Source organism: Tamandua tetradactyla, chromosome 24 (genome assembly GCF_023851605.1).
Source record: "Tamandua tetradactyla isolate mTamTet1 chromosome 24, mTamTet1.pri, whole genome shotgun sequence".
Taxonomy (NCBI): domain Eukaryota; kingdom Metazoa; phylum Chordata; class Mammalia; order Pilosa; family Myrmecophagidae; genus Tamandua; species Tamandua tetradactyla.
In genome coordinates this window covers 19838455-19862905 of record NC_135350.1, presented here as the reverse complement: position 1 = coordinate 19862905, position 24451 = coordinate 19838455, and the positions used below count along the sequence as shown (strand labels likewise).

General features: G+C 35.6%; 1 long non-coding RNA gene across 1 annotated transcript in view; it reads right to left on the bottom strand.

Annotated features, from left to right (window-relative positions):
• Window positions 1–17748: 17748 nt before the first annotated feature.
• The window catches only part of LOC143668078 (uncharacterized), a 181684-nt gene continuing 174981 nt past the window's right edge, over window positions 17749–24451 (bottom strand). The window contains exon 3 of the long non-coding RNA XR_013168283.1: window positions 17749–17798. This is a non-coding gene — a long non-coding RNA (uncharacterized LOC143668078). The remainder of the gene's footprint in view (window positions 17799–24451) is intronic.

The following is a 24451-nucleotide window of genomic DNA, read 5'->3' as shown; positions in this document are numbered from 1 at the left end:
TCAGACAGGAAGGTGTATTTGGTGCCTGTCATTCCATCTTGATCTGAAATGGGCATCATCCCAGGTATTTTAATTTTAAAACATTGCTTTACAGTTTTAGGATGCAAGTAGAAGAGTGCTATAGAATATTCAATTAATAAGAGTGTTATTAATGGAATTGTGTTTCAAAAAAAGATATGTTGAAGTCCTAATCTCTACTACCTCAGAATGTGACTTAGTTTGGATATAAGACATTAAGATGGAATTAGGCGAATTACAATAAGGTAATACTGGAATGGGGTGGATATTTAATCCAATAAAATAAGTGTCCTTATAAGAGAAAATCTGGACACCGGCAGAGGGAAGAACACCATGTGACAATTGATGTAGGGAACAGTATGGATTATTGACAAGTATCCGCCAGAAGCCAGGAAAGAGGCATTGAACAGATTCCTCCTGCATGTTTCAGAGGAAACATAGCCCTGGCAACTCCTTATTTGCAGACATCTAGCCTCTAGAATTGTGGCATAAAAATTTATCTTCCTTTGTACCAGTTTGTCTTGATTATGGCAGCCCGAGGAAACTAAGACAGAGTAAAGTGGGTAATATACGGTATATGTCAATATACATATGATGTATCTTTACTAATGTGACCTAAGTGTGGGGCAAGCAAGAAACACAAGCTAATAGGGTTTCTCTTCTGGGCAGGAAGAAGATGCAGCAGATGTTTGCATGGTTACCGATGCTGGTGAACAGCAGTACTTCTTTGAGGACATTGAGAATCCCACTGTTCTAGAACGGTGCTCCAAGGAGGAGAAGTATTTTTCTTCACCTCCTCTTCCTCCCCTTTCTTGTCTGAGTGCAGGTCATCTGACTGTTGTCTCCTCCTCATATTTTCCCTCTTTCCTTTACACTCTTAATGGATAAGGCATTGACTATTACTTTAGTTATTATTGTGTAATACTTTCATACCATCACTTTCCTATTATTAACGGGATGAATTGAACTCAATATCCCTTTAAGATCTACCAGAAATCCATTTGTGAATATCATCATCATTAAGAGAGACAATACAGAAATTAGGTGCATACCTTTAATGTATCAGAGGTATAGACTTCACAGACAATCCTGAAGAATGACGTGTAAATCATCTTTAAAAATCTGAATTCTATTTTACAGGTGTTATGAACCTTGGTTTTTAAAATTTAATATCAATGCTTGGTTTTACAAAGTGAATGGTTGCCTCTGCTTTACCATTTTGAAGGAAATAAAGGTTTACATTCAAGTATTGTCTATCCCCGTTCCAGACCCCCTACATCTATATGTCTACTGTATTTCTTATTAGTAATTTTCATGATAAAATTTAGGCACATCTAGATGAGACTGTATAGCTGAGTGATCTATCCCATATAAACTAGAAATTCCCTAACAGTAGGAATTCCCTAATAGTAGAAATTATTTGAGTTATAATAAACACTTGAAAATGGGCCTTATTTATTTTCACTTGAACTGACGCGTGTTGAATGAGAACTGCATCTCCTGATAGCACTTCATATATGAACCATGTAAATACAGGGAAACAAGAATTTGATCACCAAAATAGTTGAAGTCTGGGGAAAAGATGTATTTTATTTTGATTTGGGGAATTCTGGGTTTCCCATTCATAAAATAGCAAAAGCAGAATTCATTGAATTCTAATACAAGTATTTATCAATAGTTGTTTGACAGATATTGATAGAAATAATATATTTTATATTTATTTGATATATTTGGTATTTAATTTATCAATAAATAAGATAGTTTTGGTATATATCAATGCTGGAATGATTAAAATGTTCATTCCTTCATTTTATACAACTGTGCAATGATTCCCCAACTTCTTCTCATCAGTGATTGCAGTAAGTTCTACTCAATTGAAGGAATATTCTGGAAGCTGCTGGGTATGTTGTTTGTCCATATCATATTTCTTTCAAATATCATGAAAAGTTTCATTCTCATATTTTGTGTATAAATGGTATTTGAAATTGTGCAAACAACATAAAACCATTGACACAAATGTAGCCAAATTCAACAAAGTCATTATTTTCCATGTTGAATTACATATTTTTATACTTACGGAGGCCAGGTTAATTGAGTTACATTGAGAAAATAAAAGCTTCATGATTTATCTTGTTTTCTTATTATCCGGGTTTTAAAATGCTATGCCATAGCCAAAGGTGTGTGTTTTGAAAGCAATCCTGTATGTTCACCTCTAAAGAAGAAATAAAGCAAATGCACTCTGTTTGCTTGTGTTCACTCTGCCTCTGTGTATGTTCTCTGTCCTTCTTGAAAATGAATGCCTGAATAGAACGGCCCACACGTTGGGTCCATTTCTCTTTGTGCCTTGTTCAATGGAAAGATCTTACAGCCTGAAGCACCATCTCCTTTAGAAAACAAGGAATTATTTAGAGAGTGCATGCATCCCATGATTTCCAGGGAGGATTCCAGGGTTTTGTAAAGGCAAAAATAATGCTTTCAAATCCATAAAGATGTCATTCAAAATGTTAAGCTAAAATGAAAAAAAAAAAAGCAGCCACCACTTTTAAATCTTAGGCCAAAAGATGCTACGTAGGCTGTCATTTGCATTTTCATTACCTGGGTATAGTCATTCAGACCAATAAAATTTGCCACACAGGAAAATAAAAAGGATAGACACACTTTTTATACCTGCTAAGTAATAGCTGAGAGAGAAGAAGCTGCTAAAATGTTAATATTTTATAAAGATACATTATTAATTCTTACCAATTTAGTGGCTTAAAAAACCCATTTTTGTTTTTTTTATCAGCACATTGTATTCTTCAGTGCACACTGAACCATAATTATGGAATGGTTCTAATCCAACCTGTAAATTTTGATGTGATGTCAATGATTTAAATCATTTCTTTAAGTTAAATACAGTATCTCAAGACCTAAACATATGCAAAAGAACAAAAATAGCAAAGTGTATTTGGTAGAACTGGTTCAAATAGTATATGTCCTACAGATTTGGGGATCAGGCCAGGGGTATGAGAATTACATGTTATAACTTTAAATCACAGAGTTATTATAATAGCATTGAAAGCTCTTCACTTTCTGGGCATGCAGAAAACCAGGCCAGGCCAGGCAAGAGCAAAGAAGGTTTAGAATAAAATTAGAGAACAATCTGGCTGACTGTCTAAGATATAAAAAAAAAAAAGAAAAGTGAGAAGAGAGTTTGGAATGTTGGTAGGAAGAAGGGGAGAAAGGAGAAAAATAACTCTTTCAAAAGAAATCATTCTGTAGATTAATAATTCCTCTAAATGGATGGTGATGCACGTGAAAACTAAAGTGCATAATGAATGATTCAAAGGGTGCCTGAAATTCTTATGCTCATATTTGAATGTAAGGAAGGAAGAAAAAGGTAAAATCTCAGATGTAAAATATATTTCTATAAAAATAAAACGTTTGTCCATAAGGTAGTTTTCTTTAAGCTCTCAGACTTCACAACACATCTTCAGCAATTTAGTGGGTTATGCTGCAGCATCATCATAAATCAATGAAGGGTATCTTGAGCCATGGGGAATTAGCTGGCTCTCTTATGTATGAGGCATTCTCAGCACTTCTATTCAGAAATCTTTTATGAGACCACATGCTTGCTTGCCCTAGACATACCTATGTTGAGAAAGGGACAGTTTTAGTTATGTTATTTTTACTGTGTTTTTTTCTGCCTTTATTTTAGCCAAACCTTCTCTAATTTTTGTGCAAGCATCAATGAAGTCTTGGATGTCTGCACCAGATCCATAGCTGTAGATTAAAAACAATATTATCAGCTCCAGCAGACATGAGAATTCATATCTGACTAACATAAGGGAGTAGAGGAGGAGACCTATTTCTGAAATAATAGATACAATCAGAAATTCCCTGATGGAATCCAGCAGGGGGCAGCTCCATCGTGAAATGCTCACAGCCCTGGCCTCAGAAGCTGCAGCTTGTCAGAAGCGTTCTCAGAGACTACACCTGTCCCCGTCTTGCTTCATAATAACCCATCAGAAATCCTGCCTCAAATGGTGGCATTATGCAGCATCACAAGAATCAGTGGAAACTCTAAAAGGAAAGTAAATGTGGACCTCAGAAGAATTTTAGTATCAAGAAACTTTAATACTATACTTACAAGCCACACAAATGCAAAGCTACAAAGGAAGGAAGGAGGAAGGAAGGAAGAAGGAAGGAAGGAAAGAAGAAAAGAGGGAGGGAGGGAAGGAAAGAGTGGGGGGAGGAAGGAAAAAGAAACAACGAACATAAAAAGAAAAACTCCTTTACTGAGCAATGTTTCTTTCCTGAATGGAACTGACATTATCAAGCAAGTGAAGAGCTTCAAAGGAATGACAGTTACAATACAAATAAAGTAAACCTGGAAAAGGAGACTTTTAAAATGAAAGTTATGGTAAAGAAAACAGTATATCTGATGCCACTAAATATTTCTCATTTAACTGCAGGTAAGATTTGACAAATTTTATGGGGTAATACACTAAAAGAGAAAGAAAGTGTGAACAGAGTTGTGGAAGATGCCATTGTAGGAAATCAAAAAGTCAAAGCAGAAGCAAAGAAAATCATTCTATTAACAATTAAAGGCATTAACAATACTTCCCAAACCTACCCTATGTTTTATGGTAATAAACCACTGTACCCCATTCTATCCCATCTGTGTTTCCACATCTGATGTAGAGCTAGTAGATAAAACCTGTTTTTCCATTAAGAAGCTGGTACATCTGTGAAGGCCTTAGAATACACAATTGGCCAAGTCTATGACCCCTGTACTGTCAGAAGTTCTTGTTTTCTAAATCTATAAATCCATTCATAAGATTCCCAGCAAGCCACTGGGAATGAACCTGGAAAAGAGGTTGCAGAAGAATGCCTGAGACTTTTTTCAAATAAATAAAAATTCAAACATACTGACTGATGTAATCAAAGGACAGCAAACCTTTTTTTTAACAAACATAAAAACATTATTGTCAGCATGTTACTTCTATTCTACTGGACAATTAAAATTATAATTAACACATTATCTCGGCTACCAGAAATTTAGCCTGGAATAAACTATTGATATTCTTAATTCTGAGATGCTGTTGGCCCTAAGTTGGCCAATATGTAAAAATACTAAAATGATCATGCTCAAATATCCTAACAACTTTGTAATACTTGTATCTGAAATCACATCCTTCATTTTGTGGAAACTAAAGACTTCTTGCATGTTCCCAGAGAACCTTCATTAAAACACATTAGGATATAAACTGGGATATTGTGACAAGGTTGTTTAAAGTGCAGTGGCTTAAACAAGGTAAACATGAATTTTCCTGTGAAGGAAGCTCCCAGACAGGTGATCTAGGGCTCAGCAAAGTACCCCAGCCTGTCAGAGACTCAAAACACTCTCATTTCTTTTGTCCTACCATCCGTAGGCTATTACCTCATCAACTTGATTAAAATTAATTATGGTGTCCACATTACAGCATGCAGGAAGATTGAAAGAAGAAGGAAGTTTTTTAATATGCTTATTTTCTTTTAAGAGCATGATTCAGAAATTGCACATTTCAATTTTGCTTCTATTTCATTGGCCACAATCGGTTATGTGACTATACTTGGCAGGCATGAGACTAGAAATGTTTTAGGTGGGTAGTGAAACACCCAGGCAACATGCCTACCTTTAAAGAAGAAAAGGAGACTACATATAGCAGAAGACAATTACCATTCTCTTCTCTTCTCTGCCACAAAACTGTTCACAAATTAAAGGTACAGAATTATTAATCAGATAAACATGGGTGCTTTTATTTCACCTCTGCCAAATTCCTCATAAAATTTTGGAAGCTCAAGATTTATAAAACTAATAGCTGTTCTTTCTATAGCAATTACTTTAGAATTTACTGGATTTTAAACACTAAATTGTGCATGTTCACCTGAGAGTTTTCAGCCCTTCATGCATTCATAAGGTTTCCTTCTTATGTCTTTGAATCTTTTAAATTTCATTTAATGGATTTATGGTCTTCAATATTTAATTTACTTCCAATCAATTATATCATTCTGTATTTGCTTTATTTATTTTTTTCTGTATTTGTTTTAATACTGGGAATTTGAAACCATGACCAAATATTGGGGGATTAACTGTAAATAACCACTTGTCCAATGATAGTAACAGAGAAATAGATGCACATCATTAAATGTACTCCCAAAACCAGACAGGTTTTGAATGAGTTCTTTTTCAAACTTTCAAGAAACAAGTAACACTAATGGTATGTAAATTACTACAAAGCAGAAACAAAAATGGAAAACTCAGTTAGATGCTTGATTCATTTTAGAACAGAGATTTCCCATACACGTTCTTTTATTTTTTGTACACTCTTCTCTTAAAGCATTGCTTGAAATATAATGGACAAATAAATAATATGAAGGCTGTTTTAGTCAAGGTTCTCTAGGGAAATAGAACCAATAGGAGATACCTGTAAATATGAGATTTTGTAAAAGTGCCTCATGCAACTGTGTGGATGCATAAGCCCAAATTTTAACTCCAAAGGGGATCTTTGTTGAATTCCCCAAGAGAGGCTGACAGGGTGAAATAGATGAGAGTTTTTTCTTCAGTGTGTGCTGTCATTGTTACCCCCTGCTTAAAACTTTTCAACTGATTGCATTAAATCCAACTGATTGGATCCTCTCATTGAGGAAGACACCCCTTTTGGATGATCGTAGATGTAATCAGCCATAGATGCAATCGACTGATGATTTAATAGACCAGCCTTCTGTTTTCTTTTTTTATTAACCAGCCAGAAAACATCCTCGCAGTAACAGCCTTGTGCTTGCTTGAGCAGACAAGGGCACCATCACCTCACCAAGTTGATGAAATTAACCATCACAAAGGTAATTAAATTCATAATTTTTAAATTCTTTACAACATCCAAAAGATGACATTTATTAAGATTGTGAAGGTTGTGATTTTCCAGTTCACTGAGAAATCATCTCCAATTTAGTGATTTAGAATTAGACAATAACCTACATCCCCAAAATTACCATCTAAGTGTTGTATCATCAACATATTAGTTATAAGAAAATAAGGATATTTATTCATTTTATCAATCAAAAACTTATTAACTTATATTTGGCTTTCTAACTTATGTTAACTTAGGTTGCAGTATTTTAACCGAAGCATACAAGAGAAAAGAAATTAGAAGTATATTGTACCTTCTTGTAAGATTTATGCTGTTAACTTACTTACACATTCAAGGTCCTGCTGAGACATACATGTTCAAATCTCGTCACTTCTCAATACTCTGTTAAGAGCAATGAGGTCCTGAAAGCGTTAGTCATCCTGATGATCAAAACATGCTGTCCGTTTTCTCAGAGAACGTCTTGGTTGACCACTCCTCTGAAATGAATATTCGTTTTGATTAATTCTCTTGTCAATCTGCTTTCTTTGAGTTCCACTTTGGGACTAGACTCTTCTGTCTGGAAATCTTACAGTAACTAACTTTCCCTTGTAAGTTAAAACACACCTCCGTTTGCTTTACTTTGACCTCCTGGTGGTGATCTTAAATCTGGAAACCTGTAACAGTGTTCCTCAGCTAGTTTTAATATATCTTTCAGTCTCACTGAAAGACTTAGAATTTCTTTTAAAGATATTAAAAAACAATGATGAATTCACGAATACACCAACCTAATGTAACATGTTACAAAGGGAAAATCCATTCAAAATAAATGCATATGAATTTTATATTCCTTATAACTTTTTAAAAGACTTTTCACGATTGATATTATTAGTCTTTTACAGCAACAACAACGATATAAAAAAAAAGTGCGAAGGAAATATTTATTATCCTTGTTTTGAAGATCAGATCCACAGTAAATTCAAAAAAAGGCCCAAGATTACTCGATTAATAAAGGCAATGCTGATATTAGGAACTTGATCTTCTGATTATGACCTCATAGGCTGGCCCACTAGATTGATAATCTCCTAATGTTTCTTTGTTATGCACTTACAAATAAAAAGCTAATTTAGTATTCACCCCCAATATATGCATTTATTTATTTTTTTATTTTTATTGTATGTTGTATGGTGGGGGGTCACATTTCATTCTCTTTCCATGTGAGTATCTGTTATTGTAGCACCATTTGTTGAATTTTTGTTTGTTGGCTTTTGTTGGTTTGTTTGTTTGGGGAGAAGTGCATGGGCTAGGAATTGAACCCAGGTCTCCTGCATGGCAGATGAGAATTCTACCACTGAATTACGCTTGCAACCCCTGCATAATTAGTTTTTAAAAAGTTATATGCATATGTTACTATACTAAGACATTACTCACATTATATTTAAAAGTAAAAGATATGCAACATAATATGCTGAAGTAAAAGTAAACAAAACTTTCAAGATTGTTTACACATTAGTGTTAGAAAGCTGTCCCATCTCAGCAAACTTCATTTGGAGTCTCATTCACTATCTCATACTGAATCTAAGACATTCTGAACATAAACTAGTCGGGCAATTTACTGATATCTGAAAATACCAGATAAGAAAGTTTGTATCTGTATTAGTTAGGGTTCTCTAGAGAAACAGAATCAACAGGGAACACTTGCAAATATAGAATTTATGAAAGTGTCTCACGTGACCGTAGGAATGCAGAGTCCAAAATCCACAGGGCAGGCTGCAAAGCCGATGACTCCAATGGATGGCCTGGATGAACTCCACAGGAGAGGCTCACCAGCCAAAGCAGGAATGCAACCTGTCTCCTCTGAGTCCTCCTTAAAAGGCTTCCCATGATTGGATTTAGCATCACTAATTGCAGAAGACACTCCCCTTTGGCTGATTACAAATGGAATCAGCTGTGGATGTAGCTGATGTGATCATGACCTAATCCTATGAAATGTCCTCATTGCAACAGACAGGCCAGCGCTTGCCCAATCAGATGAACAGGTACCGCAACTTGGCCAAGTTGACACCTGTCCCCAACCATGACAGTATCCATTATCATGAAATATGTTCTCTCCTTTATTTATTCTTGATGGGCATATTTCTATTTATCCATTTACTTTTTATCATCATGAAACCTAGTCATGTTTTCTCTTGGCACTGAGAACAACATATGCCCAAGTAGCAGCTTGAAAGTGCATCCCCCTGGTCCATTTCCTATTGTCGTTTCTTACAAATCACCTTGCTCTGAAAGATCTTGCTGGTTGTCTGAGATCAGAAAAGGGAATGTTTGTCTTTGACCAGAAGTAACAGAGTGGGAAGTTCATCTAATGATAAGTGAACATCATCAGCACAGCAGAAGGACAACTGAGCGTTAGCCAGCTGCTGTTACACTGTACAGCCTCCTCACTTTCAAACTAAAGTGCTTACATGAACAACTGTCCAAAGTGCTGGGTGAGGCCATTAGTGGCTACTTGTGTAGTACAAAATGAATGTATTTCACTCCATTTGAGCTAAGAATGGTTTGGAGCTTCAGTGACGTAAAGTGGGCCCCATCATCATTTAGCAGCTCTTCTGGAATTCCATATCCAGTGAATATGTCTTTTAGTTCAGTGTGGAGAGAGATTTTGTAATAGCCAGTGGCCATTTACGGGATATAATAAGAGTACTAATGATTACGTGTATAGTTTAGGGAAGCCCAATTTCCATCATTGCTGATATTTGTTAAGTTCGTATAGGAATTTTTAAGATATGTTTGTAATATCAATGTTAGTTTAGAAAAGTACTTGTTGCTATTATCTACAAATCAGTCCTTATGTAATTATCAGTTTAAAAGGCTTTTTTTTTCAGATTTCTCAACAATTATTTGTGATTCTATCAATGACTAGCCTCCACTGTTTCAAAGATGACTCAGTAAATAGTTAGCATGTTTCAAAGAATATAAAACATAATTTACAAATATGTACTATAGCATTTCAAGGTAATCTAGCATTTCAGTTTCCTAATTATTTCTATATCACACCATCATAAGACTAGAAGAAACACTCTAAAGCCACAGTGTTTATTCTCCCTGTGTGCATTTTTGAGCAGACACAAATTTTTCTCCACACTTTGTCATATCCAAGAGCTCTTAGGTAAGATTCCAAATATTTTACTGTAACATTTGTTTAATTATTATGTATATTCACATCTATTTCCCTCGAGAAAGTAAAAAAAAAAGTACACCCATTAAGTTATCTCAGTCATTTTAAAAAAGCAGTAAATGCAAAGTTCTCCCATCTTGCCTCCCTAATTCAGTTTATCCTGGGAACACTTTATGTATTTATTTGTTTCAGTGTTCCTGCTATCTTAGAGACTTCAGAGGCAATGCCATTTATTCTTCTCAGATAGAATTATATTTGACATTCTTTCCTAAACTCTTCATTTTTAACCTTTACCAGTCATTGTAAAACGGCTCTAAAAGTCTTTCATTATGGCACAATCTGAATCAAATATGGCTGTGGATGCTTTTAACAATATTTTTTTTTCTTAGAAAGATCTGTCATTGCTATTCAAAACATTTCTGCTCACCATTACTGATGGCTTATTGAGTATAATTTCTACATCTCATCTTTCTCGCCCTATAGTTTCCATTTCCTGTAATCTCTTAGTGAGCTTTATAATACTCTTGTATTATATAGAAGAGTATATAATACTCTTTCTAATGCATAAATTTCTATTTATATGAGTATAGACAATCTTCAATAGTTCCTTGTACATAAGTTTACCTGGATTGAATCTTTTAATATGTTGCTTTTATCTTCAACCTTGCCCTCTTTTCACTATGTTTCTTTCATACAACAATTTGTCCTTTTCAGTTTTCTCAAGAATTCCCATTAAAGTACACATTCACATTATTTCTATAAGGTAGGCAGCTGGAATTAAAAGTTCATATGCAGGGTGAGCCACGGTGGCTCAGCAGGCAAGAATGCTTGCCTGCCATGCCAGAGGACCCAGATTCAATTCCTGGTGCCTGTCCATATAAAAAAAATAAAAAATAAAAAAAAGTTCATATGCATATTTTATCTTTTGCCATGTTTTTCTTCAAGACAACAGCACAAATGTAGTAAACTACAAAAAACTTCTCTCTCCACAACTACTCATTTTCTTTCATGAAGAGATATTTTGAATTATTTTTTATTCATTTTATTGTAAAATATTGCAAATCTTAAATGTCAAAAAAGATTTCTAACTATAGCTGGAGAAAAGTAACTATAAATTGCTACACAATTCATAAAAATGAACATTTTAAGGCTCTCTAAATGAACGACAGGGCACAGAACAATCTGAGAAAAAAATTTCCGCTAAAAAAACCTGCTGATCTTGGGGAAAGAGCAGGGGAGTCTGGGCCTGGCCTGAGGCTGCCCCTACTCTACCTCACTCATATGGCGATTATCCCAGGGCCTATAAGGTTGTAAGTATTGACAACGTCTCCATGTGGAGTGCTGGGTGGCAAACCACACCCATCAGCACTCTTGGCGGAATTGAATTTTAAGGGCGTGCAAGTATATGAGAGCCAACTGCCTGGCTTTAAAAGTGTGAGGTCGTGGATGGGGTTAGGCTAAGCATGTCTCTAGCCTGAAATGGCCTGAAGTTTGTATGCAGCCTACTACATAAACACAGATCTATCTACATAGGACAGAAACGTTACTGCTTTAGTTTTTAGGCATAACCTTTGTGCAATTATGGACTGATCACTAAGGTATGCAGATACAGGAGCAATTTCTAGGATGCTAAGTTTAAAATTAAATACAAGAATTTGAAAATAAAATCTGAACAGTAACACCAGTGGCCACACAACACAATTGAGACAGATTTCACTCAGAATTAGTTCAGGATAAATTAAGGAAAAAACAAACAACCAGAAAACAATGAAAATAAACTTCAGTGTCAAATTCAGAGCTGCAACAATATTAACTTAACCAGTTTTCCACAAAAATTATGAAAGATGCAAAGAACCAGCAAATTATGACATATAGTCAAAGGAAAAGCAAAGCAGTCAATAGAAATTGTCCCAGAGTAGCTCTCAATGTTGGCTTTCACAGGAAGAGATGTCAAAGACCCTTTAATAAAAATATTCAAAGAAATAAAAGAAACGGTTTAGTTAATTAAAGGAAAGTATGATAACAATGAATCAGCAAATAAAGGTTCTCAACAAGTATATATAAATTATAAAAAATAAGTAAATACAATTCTGCCATTGAAGAGTACAAGAAATTAAAAGAAAAATGCACTAAAGTTGCTCAACAGCATATTCCATAAGGCAAAAGAGTATCAATGAAAAGATGATGGCTAAACAATTCCCAAACTTTATGAAAAAAACATTAGTCAACAAACCTCAACTGAGACAAAAACTAAAATATCCACACCTAGACACATTATAAACTATTTGTTCAAAGTCAAATGCTAAAAGGAAAGCTTGATGGAAGATACAGAAAAATGACTCAAACCATCCATGGGAGCATCAATATAATCAATGACTGACTTCTCAACAGAATCAATGGAGTGTAGAAGACAGAGAAACACACATTGAAGTGCTGAAAAATAAAATAAAAGAACAAACTGTCAACCAAGGATTCTATATCCAGCAAAATTATTCTTTAAATTGAGTCAAAATATATTCCCAGATAAGAAAAGCCTGGAATAATTTGTTGCTACAGGTCTGCCTTATAAATAAAGAAGGTAGTCATTCAAATTGAAAGGAAATAACACCTGAGGGTAACTTGATTCCAATGGAGGAAATTGAGGGTTTTAGAAATGGTAACTATAGGCTAATATGAAAGATCCCATAAATGTATTTTTCTCATTTATTCTCTTAACTTCAAATGTATATTTTAAACACTAGATAAATCTTAAGAAAAATCAAAGAAAGAATTAAAATGGTACACTAGAACTATAGTTAACATAGTCAATGAGGAACAGGGGAACAAAAAAGAAAGGATACATACAGAAAATAAGCAGTAAATTATAAATAAAATAAAACCATACAAAATTTAAATTGAATATCAATGATTTAAATACACCTAATCAGGGCGATGTGGTGGTGGCTCAGTGGCAGAATTCTCACCTGCCATACCAAAGACCTGGATTTGATTCCCAGTGCCTGCCCATGCAAAAAAAAAAAAAGAAAGAAAGCAAAATACATCCAATCAAAAGGAGAGATTGTTGACTAGATATAAAAGAAATATTCCAACTACATGTTGTCTAAAATATACACATTTGATTCAAAGTCACAAAAGGTTGATAATAAATTATGGAAAAAGATATACCATACAAACTGAAATCATAAAACAATTCAAGTATCTGTATTTATTTCAAACAACATAGGCTTTAGGACAAGAAATTTTACTAAAGATAAAGAGGGATATTTCATGGATGATAAAAGGGCTAATATATCAGAAAGACTAATGACAGAACTCCATGATGCATGAAGCAAAAACTTGTAGAAAAGAAGAGAGAAATAAGCAAATAAAACATTTATAGCTTGAAATAGCTCATTTTCAATAATTAACACATTAACTAGGTTGAAAAATTGGCAAGGTGTGAGGGTTTGAAAGGATTACGTACCCTAGAAAAGCCACGTTTTAATCCTGATCCATCTTGTGGAGACAGCCGTGTCTTTACATCTCTATTCAGCACTGCAGGTTGGAAACTTGATTAATTATCTCCACAGGGATGTGACTCACCCAATTGTGGCTATTAACCTTTGATTAGAGGGAGATGTGACTCCAACCATTCCAGGTGGGTCTTAATTAGTTTACTGAAATTCTTTTAGAAAGGAAACATTTTGTAAAAAGCTTCAGAGCCATGAGAATCACAAGAGCCCATGCAGCCAGAGACCTTTGAAGATGAAGAAAGAAAACACCCTTGGGGGAGCTTCATAAAACAAGAAGCCTGGAGAGAAAGCGAGCAGACATTTTCATCTTCACCATATGCTTCTCCAGTTGAGAGAGAAACCCTGAACTTCATTGGCCTTTTTTAAGCGGAGATAACCTCTTGATGGTGCCTTAATCTGTACATTTTTATAGACTTGCTTTAATTAGGACATTTTCACAGCCTTAGAACTATAAACTTGCAACTTAATAAATTCCCCCTTTTAAAAGCCATTCTGTTTCTGGTATTTTGCATTCCAGCAGCTAGCAAACTAGAACACAAGGTCATAGTAGATTTGAACAATGCCCTCAACCAACTAGTCCTAAGGGACATGTAAAGAGTACTCCAACCTAGGACTTCAGACATACATTCTTTTCCCGTGCAGATTGAACCTTCTCCAGTACCACCATATGCTAAGCTGCAAAAGGCAATGAAACAGGTCTCAGTAATAAAAAGGATTTAAATCATGCAAACTGTTCTGCAAACACAGTGAAATTATGTTAGAAATCAACAGAAAAATAAAATGTGAAAACTACTCCAATTAAACAATTCACTTCTAAACAACTTATAAGTCAAAGAAGAAATCACAAAGGTTATTAGAAATTATTTTAGACTAAATGGGAAAAAATGAAAATGTAAAAAATTATGGGATTTAGTCAAAATTCTGCTTAGATAAGAATTTATACACTTAAGTGCTTATATTAGGAAATAATTTTAGCTCATTATTTATGTCTGTGATCCATTTTTAGTTGCTTTTCTATATGGTGTGAGATCTGGGACTAACGTCATTCTTCTGTACACAGATGTACAGTTTTCCCAATATAATTTGTTGAAGAGACTATTCTTTTCCCACTGAACGTACTAATCAACCTTGTCACAAATTAATTTGCCATGGTTGTGTAGGTCTATTTCTGGACTTTCAATTCTGTTCAAATAATCTATTGTCTATCTTTGTGCCAATACCACACTGTTTTTATTACTGTCACTCTGTAATACATTTTGAAATTGAGAAGTACAAAATCACTCAAACCTGTTCTACTTTTTCAAGATTGCTTAGGCTATTGGGAACCCCTTGCGGTTGCATATAAATTTAAGGACTAGTTTTTACTATTCTTCAAAAACAAAAAAGCTGCTTGGAATTTTTATAGGGTTTACATTGAATTAATATGTTTTTTTGGACAATATTGACATGTTAATGTTAACTTTTCTAATATATGAACATGAGATGACTTGTCATTTATTTAGGTTTTTAACTTATTTCAGCAGTATTTTGTAGTTTTCATTATAGTAGTCTTTTGTATCCCCAGTTAAATTCATTGTTTGGCGCATTTTTATACTATCTTAAGTGGAACTCTGTTCTTAATTGCTTCTTTAGATTATTTATTGATAGTATATAAGAACAATTGCTCTTTGTATATTGATCTTGTATGATATAAGTTTGCTGATCTCATTTATTAGCTTTATTAGTTTTCTTGGGTATTCTTTCAGACATTTCACATATAGAATCATGTCATCTGCAAATACAAATTGTTTCACTTCTTTTACAATTTGGACATTTGTTCTTTCTTTTTCTTTCCTTTTTACAACTGGTAAGAACTTCTAGCATAACATTGAATAGCAGTGGTCATTCCTGTTGTTAGGCAGAAAATTAAGTCTGATGCTGGCTGTGTTTTATTTTTTTAATAAATTGCCTTTATCATTTCAAGAAGCACCAAAATTATAAAAATCTTAAAAGGCAACAAAAGGGCAAATCTTCATGACATGAGATTTTGCTATGTATTTTTATTTATTTTTTATACATGGGCAGGCACCGGGAATCGAACCCAGGTCCTCTGGCATGGCAGGCAAGCATTCTTGTCACTGAGCCACCGTGGCCCTCCCTGGCTATGTATTTTTAGATATGACACCAAAAACATGAGCAACAAAGGAATTAATAGATATATTTGATTTCTTAAAAAAGTAAAGATGATGATTCACATGCATCAAAGGAAATTACAAAGAAAGTAAAAATATGACCTATAGAATGGAAGAGAATGTTTCAAATCATATATCAGATAAGCATTTAATATCCAAAATATATAGAAAAAACTTTGTACAAGCAATAATTTTCTGCCTACTTGAATTATAAATTATGGAGAGTGGGATATTTCAATCTTCAAATGAAGTTGTTGAAGTACTTATTTCTCTCTTATTTTCTGTGAGTTTTTTTAACATGCATTCTGGAACACCAAAGTTTACAATCAAAAGTTGGAAACATCCCAGCTGTCCAACACCAAATCTGGTGCATGCTTACAATGGGATGTTATGTGGCCATGAGAAAAATGAAGATACAACACTTGATGCAACATTGATGAACCTCAGAAATGCCATGCTCAGTTAAATAAGCAAGACACATAATTATAAAACTTGTATGGTATCATTTATTAGGTAACTAAAAGTAGCAAATTTGCTGAGATAAGAAGGAGATTTGAGATAACTAGGGGAGGGAGGGCATGGAGACAGGCAGGAGGCCTTTATAAAAATATTAAAAGATTAAAAGAAGAAAATAATAAAGGTCTCAAAACAATAACCTACGCATGTACTCTAAATAGAAAATTAAGAGAAAAATAAAGCTAACTAAAAAGAAGAAAAATAATATATATTAGACAGAAAAACAGAAAGTGAACAGAGAAAATTAATTAAGCCTAAAGCTGATTATTTACAGGGATAAGAAAATAAATCTTTAGCTACAAAAGAAGACAGATTTCCAATATCAGGAAGGCAAAAGAAGATATCACTACAGATCACACAGGCCATGATGAAACTGAAAATATTGTAAGAGATTATATGTATCTTGATGCCAAGAAATTAAACAAATTACAGAAAATGACAGATCCCTATAAATAAACTTACTGTCACAGAAAGAAAGAAAAATCTAAATATACTTGGAGCAAGAAAATAAATTGAACTAGTTATTTAAAATATTTTCACAAAGAAAACCCCTGCTTAGATTGTTTTAGCAATGAATTTGATCAAATATTAAATGAGGCATAATATCAATCTTTCCAAACTCTTTTATAAATTAGTGAAGGTGCAGTCACTTCTCAAATCATTCTATAATTCTAATGTCAAAGTCAGTAATAGACCTCACAATAAGATAAAATTACAGACAGTTTTCCTTCATAAGCATACATTCAAAACTCCAAAAGCAAAATTTGAACAAACCAAATCCAGCAACATACAAATAGGGGGTTTATTCCAAAATTGCAAAATTGGTTCAACATCGGAGGCTCAATTAAGATAATAAAGGACTAAAAACACATGATTATCTCAATGTGTGCAGAAGTAGCACTTGAAAAAAGGCCAACACCCATTAATGAAAAAAAAAATCAACAGACTAGAAATATAAAGAAACAACATCAAGGGCACATAAAAATAAAATGCAGAAAATAACCTATTAATGGGACAGATCAAATGTTTTTCCTCTAAGATTGGGAGTAAAATACTGATAATCTATTTTACCATTTCTATTTATATTGTATGACAAGTTCTAGCCAGTGCATTCAGGCATAAGAAGTAAACGTATTAAGATATAAATTCACTCAGATTAGAAAAGAAAGAATAAAACTGTCTTGTTTAGCTATGATATGATACTGCATGGAGAAGATCCTGTAGTATCTGTATTGGTTAAGTTCATGTATAATCTTGGCTGGGTATGGTTTCCAGTTGGTCAAGCAAGCACTGGAATGACTGTTACTGGGAGTATATTTTGTTGGTTTAAATTATTAGTATTTTGATTGCATCTACAGCTGAGTATATCAACAATCAGCAATGAAAGAAGACTCATCTAATTAGCTGAAGGCTTGCCACAGAAAATTGATATTGTCAGGAGTCAGAAAAGCAAACATTCTCTCTATTTTACCCAGACAGCTTCTTCCTTAGAATTCATCAAAATGTTCATTGGAGTTCCCAAGTGCAGCCAGCCCTATGGAATTCAAGATTATATGAGTCAATTATTGTAATAGATCTCATAATATTTACATATATAAGTATGCCTGGAGAACTTTCATTAATACAATTATTTTGGTATCGAGAATAGTTCCTAAGAAACACGATCTTAAAGATGAGATTTTTGAGTAGGTTCTGGCATTTTAGAATTATTTCTGTAGTCAGATTATACTTAAAGCCACTAATGGCTTTATTTCTGATGATCAAGATGGCACTGATAGTACATGGAATGAATTTGCAACAAAGATACACAAAATAACACCACTGGATTACTGGTATTCAAATGCATATAAGAGGGAAGACCCTGGGTGACAGTGTATTTGATAGGCTACCAGAATTTTGTGGAGTTAAAAAGCATAATAGTTTTGGCATTTTCTACCTAAATACAATGGAAACAATTATCAAAGAGAGGGATGAGCTTAGGGCTTCAAATTCCCATCTTAAGTGCCTCATAAAAGACATGAAATTTTCTGTGTGTGCTGTGAAATAAACTTTTCTTTCATGTACCTTCAAACTTGAGTCTCGGAAAATCAGACCCTGAAGCATGTGTGAGTGGCTGAATTTCAATGTAAACTGAATGCCCAGTCTTGTGGGGTGCCTACTATTAAAGTGGGGACAGTGATTGGGAAGTGATGGAAACCTGAAAATTGGAATGGGAACATATGGGCTGCTGATGATGGTGAAGACATTGATATTCTAGTTTTGTGAAGTCTTCTTTGCTAGATAAACCTTCAATGCCCTCTCCTAAGGAATCACTCAGGCCCACCATTCTTCCTGAGGAATCATCAATCCAGCCTCCACCTTATGATATTAGTTCTTCCATGCTTAATAAAACCGTAACTGCTTCCGTTGAAGAAACAGCCCTCATACTTCCCTCTAATGAGAGTAGCCTTCTTTCACCAGATGAAACTATAATGGAATGTCCTGAGGTAGTTGGCTTCCATGTCATGGTTAATTCCTCTCATGACCCACACACCACCCCTCTTTCATTTCAGACCAATAAATATACTAAAGTCCGGCAGGTCATGAAAGGTGAGATACAAAGTGTCGACCCATGAAAAGTTGTGCTATACTCCAAAAGAGCTGCATGAGTTTTCCAATTTGTGTGGACAGAAATCAGGGAATATATGTGGGAATGGATATTAAGGGTGTGGGATAATGGTGGAAGGGGTATAAAGTAGGGTTAGGCTGATGTGGGCCCACCATTAATATGGGCCCACTAAACAGTGATTCCAAATTCATTGGTGTAGCTTGAGGCATAAGAAAAGGCTTTAACAGTTTGCTCACATGGTTTACTGAAGGATGGACCAGAAGGCAGTCCAGACTAAATGAAGTTTAAATACCACAACTGCCCTGGTATAAAGTAGATAAGTGGCTCCAAATGGTTAAAGATAATGTTACAGTGGACTTATTATATAAGATCCAGTCACCCTACCCAATGAATGTCTAGAGGACAGGCTTTTCACTAAGACTGTAAGGAATGAATTTGAGAGAATAGCTCCATCATCTCTGAAAAGCCCTTTGTTCATTCTTCTCTGTAAGTCAGCTGTTACTGTGGAAACTTTTACCACTAAACTTGGATACAATTTAAATACAATGACAATGATTGAATCCTGGACTGGCAATAGTCAAGTGACAACACATTATTACCAAAGACAAGGGAGACATGACTACCATAATGGACAGCATTTTCATAGACTGATTCATGTGTGAATCTGAATAGTCTGACTTGCAGAGACCTGTCCATTTGCTAGTTGATCTTGGGATACGTAGACGTGAAATAGATGGGCAGTCTATTAAATTCTTACTTGATCTGTATAAGTAGAAGAGATCTAAGGTCAAGTGAAAAAAAAGCTTAACTTGAATCACAAAAACAAGAGAATCATGGCCCCTCAATCACTTTCCAGGCTTGTGATGATTTACAGATCTAGAGCCCTTGAATGAAGGGAAGGCTTGGTACCATAGGGTAAGGACCCTGCTGCATTTCCAAAACTTTGTACTGTTAACATTCCTTCTAGCCTTCCCAAAGATATTTAAGGCCTTTAACCAGAATGATTATGCATTGCAGAAATGAATATGATCAGAAATTTCAGAGATTATTAGACACTAATTCTGAACTAAGATTAATTCCACAAGAACCAAAACACCCACAGTTAGAGCAGGGGCATATGCATATGGATGTCAGGTGATCAATGGAGTTTGAGCTTAAAATGGGTGTAGTGCACCCTGAAACCCATTTTGTGGTTGTTCTACTTTGCTAGCTGCCAGAATGTAGCACACTAAAGACGGATTGGCTTTCATTAAAAGGGGATTTATTAAGTTAACATATAGCTCTTCAGAGGAAAGGCAGTTAACTTTCACCTGTGGTTCTTTCTTACGTGGAAAATTACAGGATGGTCTCTGCTGGCCTTCTCTCCAGGCCTCTTGATTCCAACATCTTTCCCTGTGGTGATTTCTTTCTGAATCTCCAAAGGCCTGAGCTGAGCTGCAAGTGCTGAGATGAGGTATGCTGAGCTTCTTGGGCTGTGCTACGTTGAGTTCTCTCATTTAAGCACAAGCCAATTAATTCAAACATCATTCATTGCAGCAGGCATGCCTCCTAGCCGACTGCATTTGTAATCAGCAACAGATGAGGTTCACATGTCATTGGTTCATGTCCACAGCAATAGAACTAGGTACCTTCACCTGGCCAAGTTGACACCTGAATCTAACTACCACAGTGGTTATTTGCCCAGTTTTGAAAGCATAGTTGGAGTAGACAAACTCGGAATCTGGCAGAGTCTCCACATTTATTCCCTGACCTGTGATATGAGGGCTATTATCATAGGAAAGGCCACTAAAACTGCCTCTATCTAGCAAAATTTTAAATCAAAAGCAATACTGCATTCCTCACAGGGCTGCAGACATTAGTGCCACCACTAAGGACTTGAGGTATGCTAAGGTGGCTCCCATCAGATCCCATTCAACTCTCATTTGACATGTGCAGAGAAGAGATGGATCTTGGAGGATGACAATAGATTATTGCCAACTTAACCAGGAGGCAACTCTAAATTGCAGTTTCTTTTACAAATGTGGTATCTTTGCTTGAGCAAATCAACACACCTCATACCTGGTATGCAGCTATTAATTTGGCAAATGCTTTTTTAAAATCTTGATACTTATTAGTAAATACCATTAGAAAGTTTGTTTCCATCTGGAAAGACCATCAATGCACCTTCATTGTCATATCTCAGGATTGTTTAAACTCTTCAGTCCAATATAGTAACCTAGCCTGCAGGGACATTTGTCACCTTTCCCTTTCACAAGACATCACGATAGTTTATTCTATTGATGATATTGTGCTGATTGGACCCAATGAACTAGAAATAGCAACTATCCTAGATTTATTGGCAAGTCATTTGGATGTCAGAAGTATGAGAAAAATCTAAAAAAACTTCAAGGATGAGTATTGTGGAGGCTCCAGAAATCAGTCTCCCCACAAGAGCAACTATTAAGCAGGCAGGAGCTGTCTGAAAAACTGTATCAATGAAAAATCTGGAGTCCAGTAGAACTCTATACAGCATTCCAGTATGAGTAGGTGGAGAAGCTGGTAAGTGATGGTAATACTTATTGTCCTCCACTCTCATGGCAGGCCACAGGTGTAACTGGTGGTGCCAGCAGGGGACATACATCCATTCCCCAAGATATAAATTAGGCACAGGCCAATTACTGACTGCTACTTTTGATTATGACTTTAGATCACCAGGGTCATGATTCTAAGGGTACCTACCCATTGCTCCAACCTCACCAGACAAAAACAGCAGAAGAGACTTAAGAGACTTACACTTCCTCAGAGCTATGGAGGACAGTTGAGTAAGTTAAACCATGGTTAATAGTTAATAGTATAATTATAAGAATATTCTTTCTTCAATTTTAAACATGTGCTACACTAATGCAATGCTTAAAGACAGGATGGTTTTATTTTTTTTTAAATAAAATAAAGTTTTATTTTATGCCTGCTTGCTCTATGAACCCATAACTACTCTAATGATAAAAAAAGATGTCCTGGTTTTATTTATTGGTAAAATTAACTGTAGTGATTTTTTTACCCATTAAATTTGTTGTTGTCGTTGTTGTAGATATCGTGGGTTTGCAGAAAAATCATGCATACGGTGCAGAGTTCCCATATGCCATTCTTGAAAATATCTCTTGAGTTGCAGAGATTCCCTCAGGGGAGGCCATAGATTCTTCCCTGCTGTGTTTCCATGACTAAACATTTCAGGACACTGAAAATTTACTCTACTGCTAGTTGCAAGTCATGCAATGAAACCAGCTGTTTCAGAGAAAGACATTCATGCTCCTTCCACCTCAGTGAAACTTGTAGTTATCCAGTGGTGTAGCATGTGTCAAGATATTCCTTCTGAGGAAAGGATAAAATGTTGCATCTGGCCCTACCTACAACCAGAAAAGAGGTACAATGCCTACTTGGCCTCTCTGGAATTTGGAGGCAACATATGCCTCATTTGGGTATGCTATTTGGGTTCATGTACCAAGTGACTGAAAAATCTTCTCATTTTGAGTGGGGATAGGATTAAGAGAAAGCTCTGAAATGGGTCCAGACTACTGTGCAAGTTGCTTTGCCATTTGGGCCCTATGACGGAGCAGGTCCAATAATGCTGGAAATTTCTGTGTCAAAAATAGAAGTTGGGAAAATTTAGCAAGCTTCCATAGAAGAATAATAGGGCAGATCCTTAGGATTTGGAAACAGGGCTTTGTCATCCTGTAAAGAGTATTACTTTCCTTTTGAGAAATGGCTTTTGGCCTGATACTAGCCCTTAGTAGAGACTGAATGTGTAACAAGGGGCAGCCAATTTACCATGAGACCTGACTTGCCCTTCTTGACTGGGTGGTGTCTGACTCACCAAGCCATGGAGTTGGGCATGCCCAACAGCAATCAATCATCAAACTGAAATGGTATAAACAAAATCAGGATAAGCAGACCCTGAAGATACAAGTAATATAAATGAGGAAGTGACCCATGCCCCCCACTTTTGCCTTAGTATATTCTCTTTTCTAGACTGCAACTATGGCTTCTTAAGGAGTTCCTTAAAATCATTTGACTGAGGCAGATACAATTTGGACCTGGCTTATAGACAGGTGAGCGATACATATAGGTATCACCTATAATTAGACAGTTGCAGCACTATACCCCCTTTCTGTAGCATCCCTAAAATCTTTCTGGTGGGCTGAATTTCAAGCAGTTCACCTGGATGTTCAATATGCTTGAAATGAAAATCAGTCAGTGGTGCATTACATATACTGATACGTGCGTTTGGTTAACTTGGCTGCATGATCAGGGACTTGGAAGGAACATGACTGGAAAACTGGTGACAGAGGTCAGAGGTAAATGAGTAGAATTTTCTCAATGGGCAAAAACATGAAGATATTTGTGTTTCATATGAATGCTCACCTGAGGGTAACTACAGCAGAGGATTTTAATAATGAGGTGAATAGTATGACCCATTCTGTGGATAAGTCAGCCTCTTCTCCCAACCACTCCTGTTATTGCCCAATGAGATCATGAAAAAATTGGCCACTGTGGGAGAAACAGAGATTATGCATGGGCTCAGCAACATATACCTCCACAAACCACAGCTAACCTGGCTACTGCTGCTGCTGAATGACCAATCTTCCAGCAGCAGATACCACCACTAAGTCCCCCATGTAAACCATTCCCTGAGGTAATTAGCCTGCTACTGGTGGCAGGTTGATTACACTGTTCTTCTATCACAGATGGGGCAATGCTTGTTCTTACTTTAATAGACAATTCACCAGATATGGATTTGTTTTCCTTGTACCCAATGCCTCTGCCAAAATAACCATCACCCATTTTGTAAGACTTACAAAATGCTTTTTCCACCGTCATCATATTCCACGCAGTATTGTTTCTGATCAAGGATCCACCCACTTCATAGTAAGTGAAATGCAGGAATGGCCACATGTTCATGGAATTTACTGTTCTTATCATGTTTTTCATCAGCCTGAAGTAGCTGGATTGAGAGAACAGTGGAATGGCCCTTTTAAAACTCAATTATGGTGCAAAATACTTGCAGGGATTGGAAAATGATCTCCAGAACGCTATATGTGCTCTAAATCAGCATGTACTGTATGGTGCTGCTTCTCCCATATCCAAGATTCATGGAATCATGAATTAAGGGATAGAAAAGGGAGTGGTACCACTCATTCTTGCACCTAGTAATCCATTAGGAATTTTTTTTTCTTCTTCCTGTGACTTTAAACTCTGCTGGTCTACAGGTCTTAGTTCCACAAGAGACATAGCAATGATTCCATTGCACTGGAAGTTAAGACTGCTACTGGGCCATTTTGGGCCCTGTGTGCAAGTCAGTCAATAGACAAATAAGAGAATTACTATACTGGCTGGGTTGACTGATCCTAATTATAAAGGGGAAATAGGGCTGCTACTACACAATTGAACCTTAATTATAAAGAGAAAATAGGACGGCTACTACACAATTGAGGTAAAGAATCGTTTGCCTGAATATAGGATATTCCTTAGGATGCCTCTAGGAACTACCATGCCCCATGATTAAGATAAATGGAAAACTGCAACAAACCAATCTGGGCAGTCTA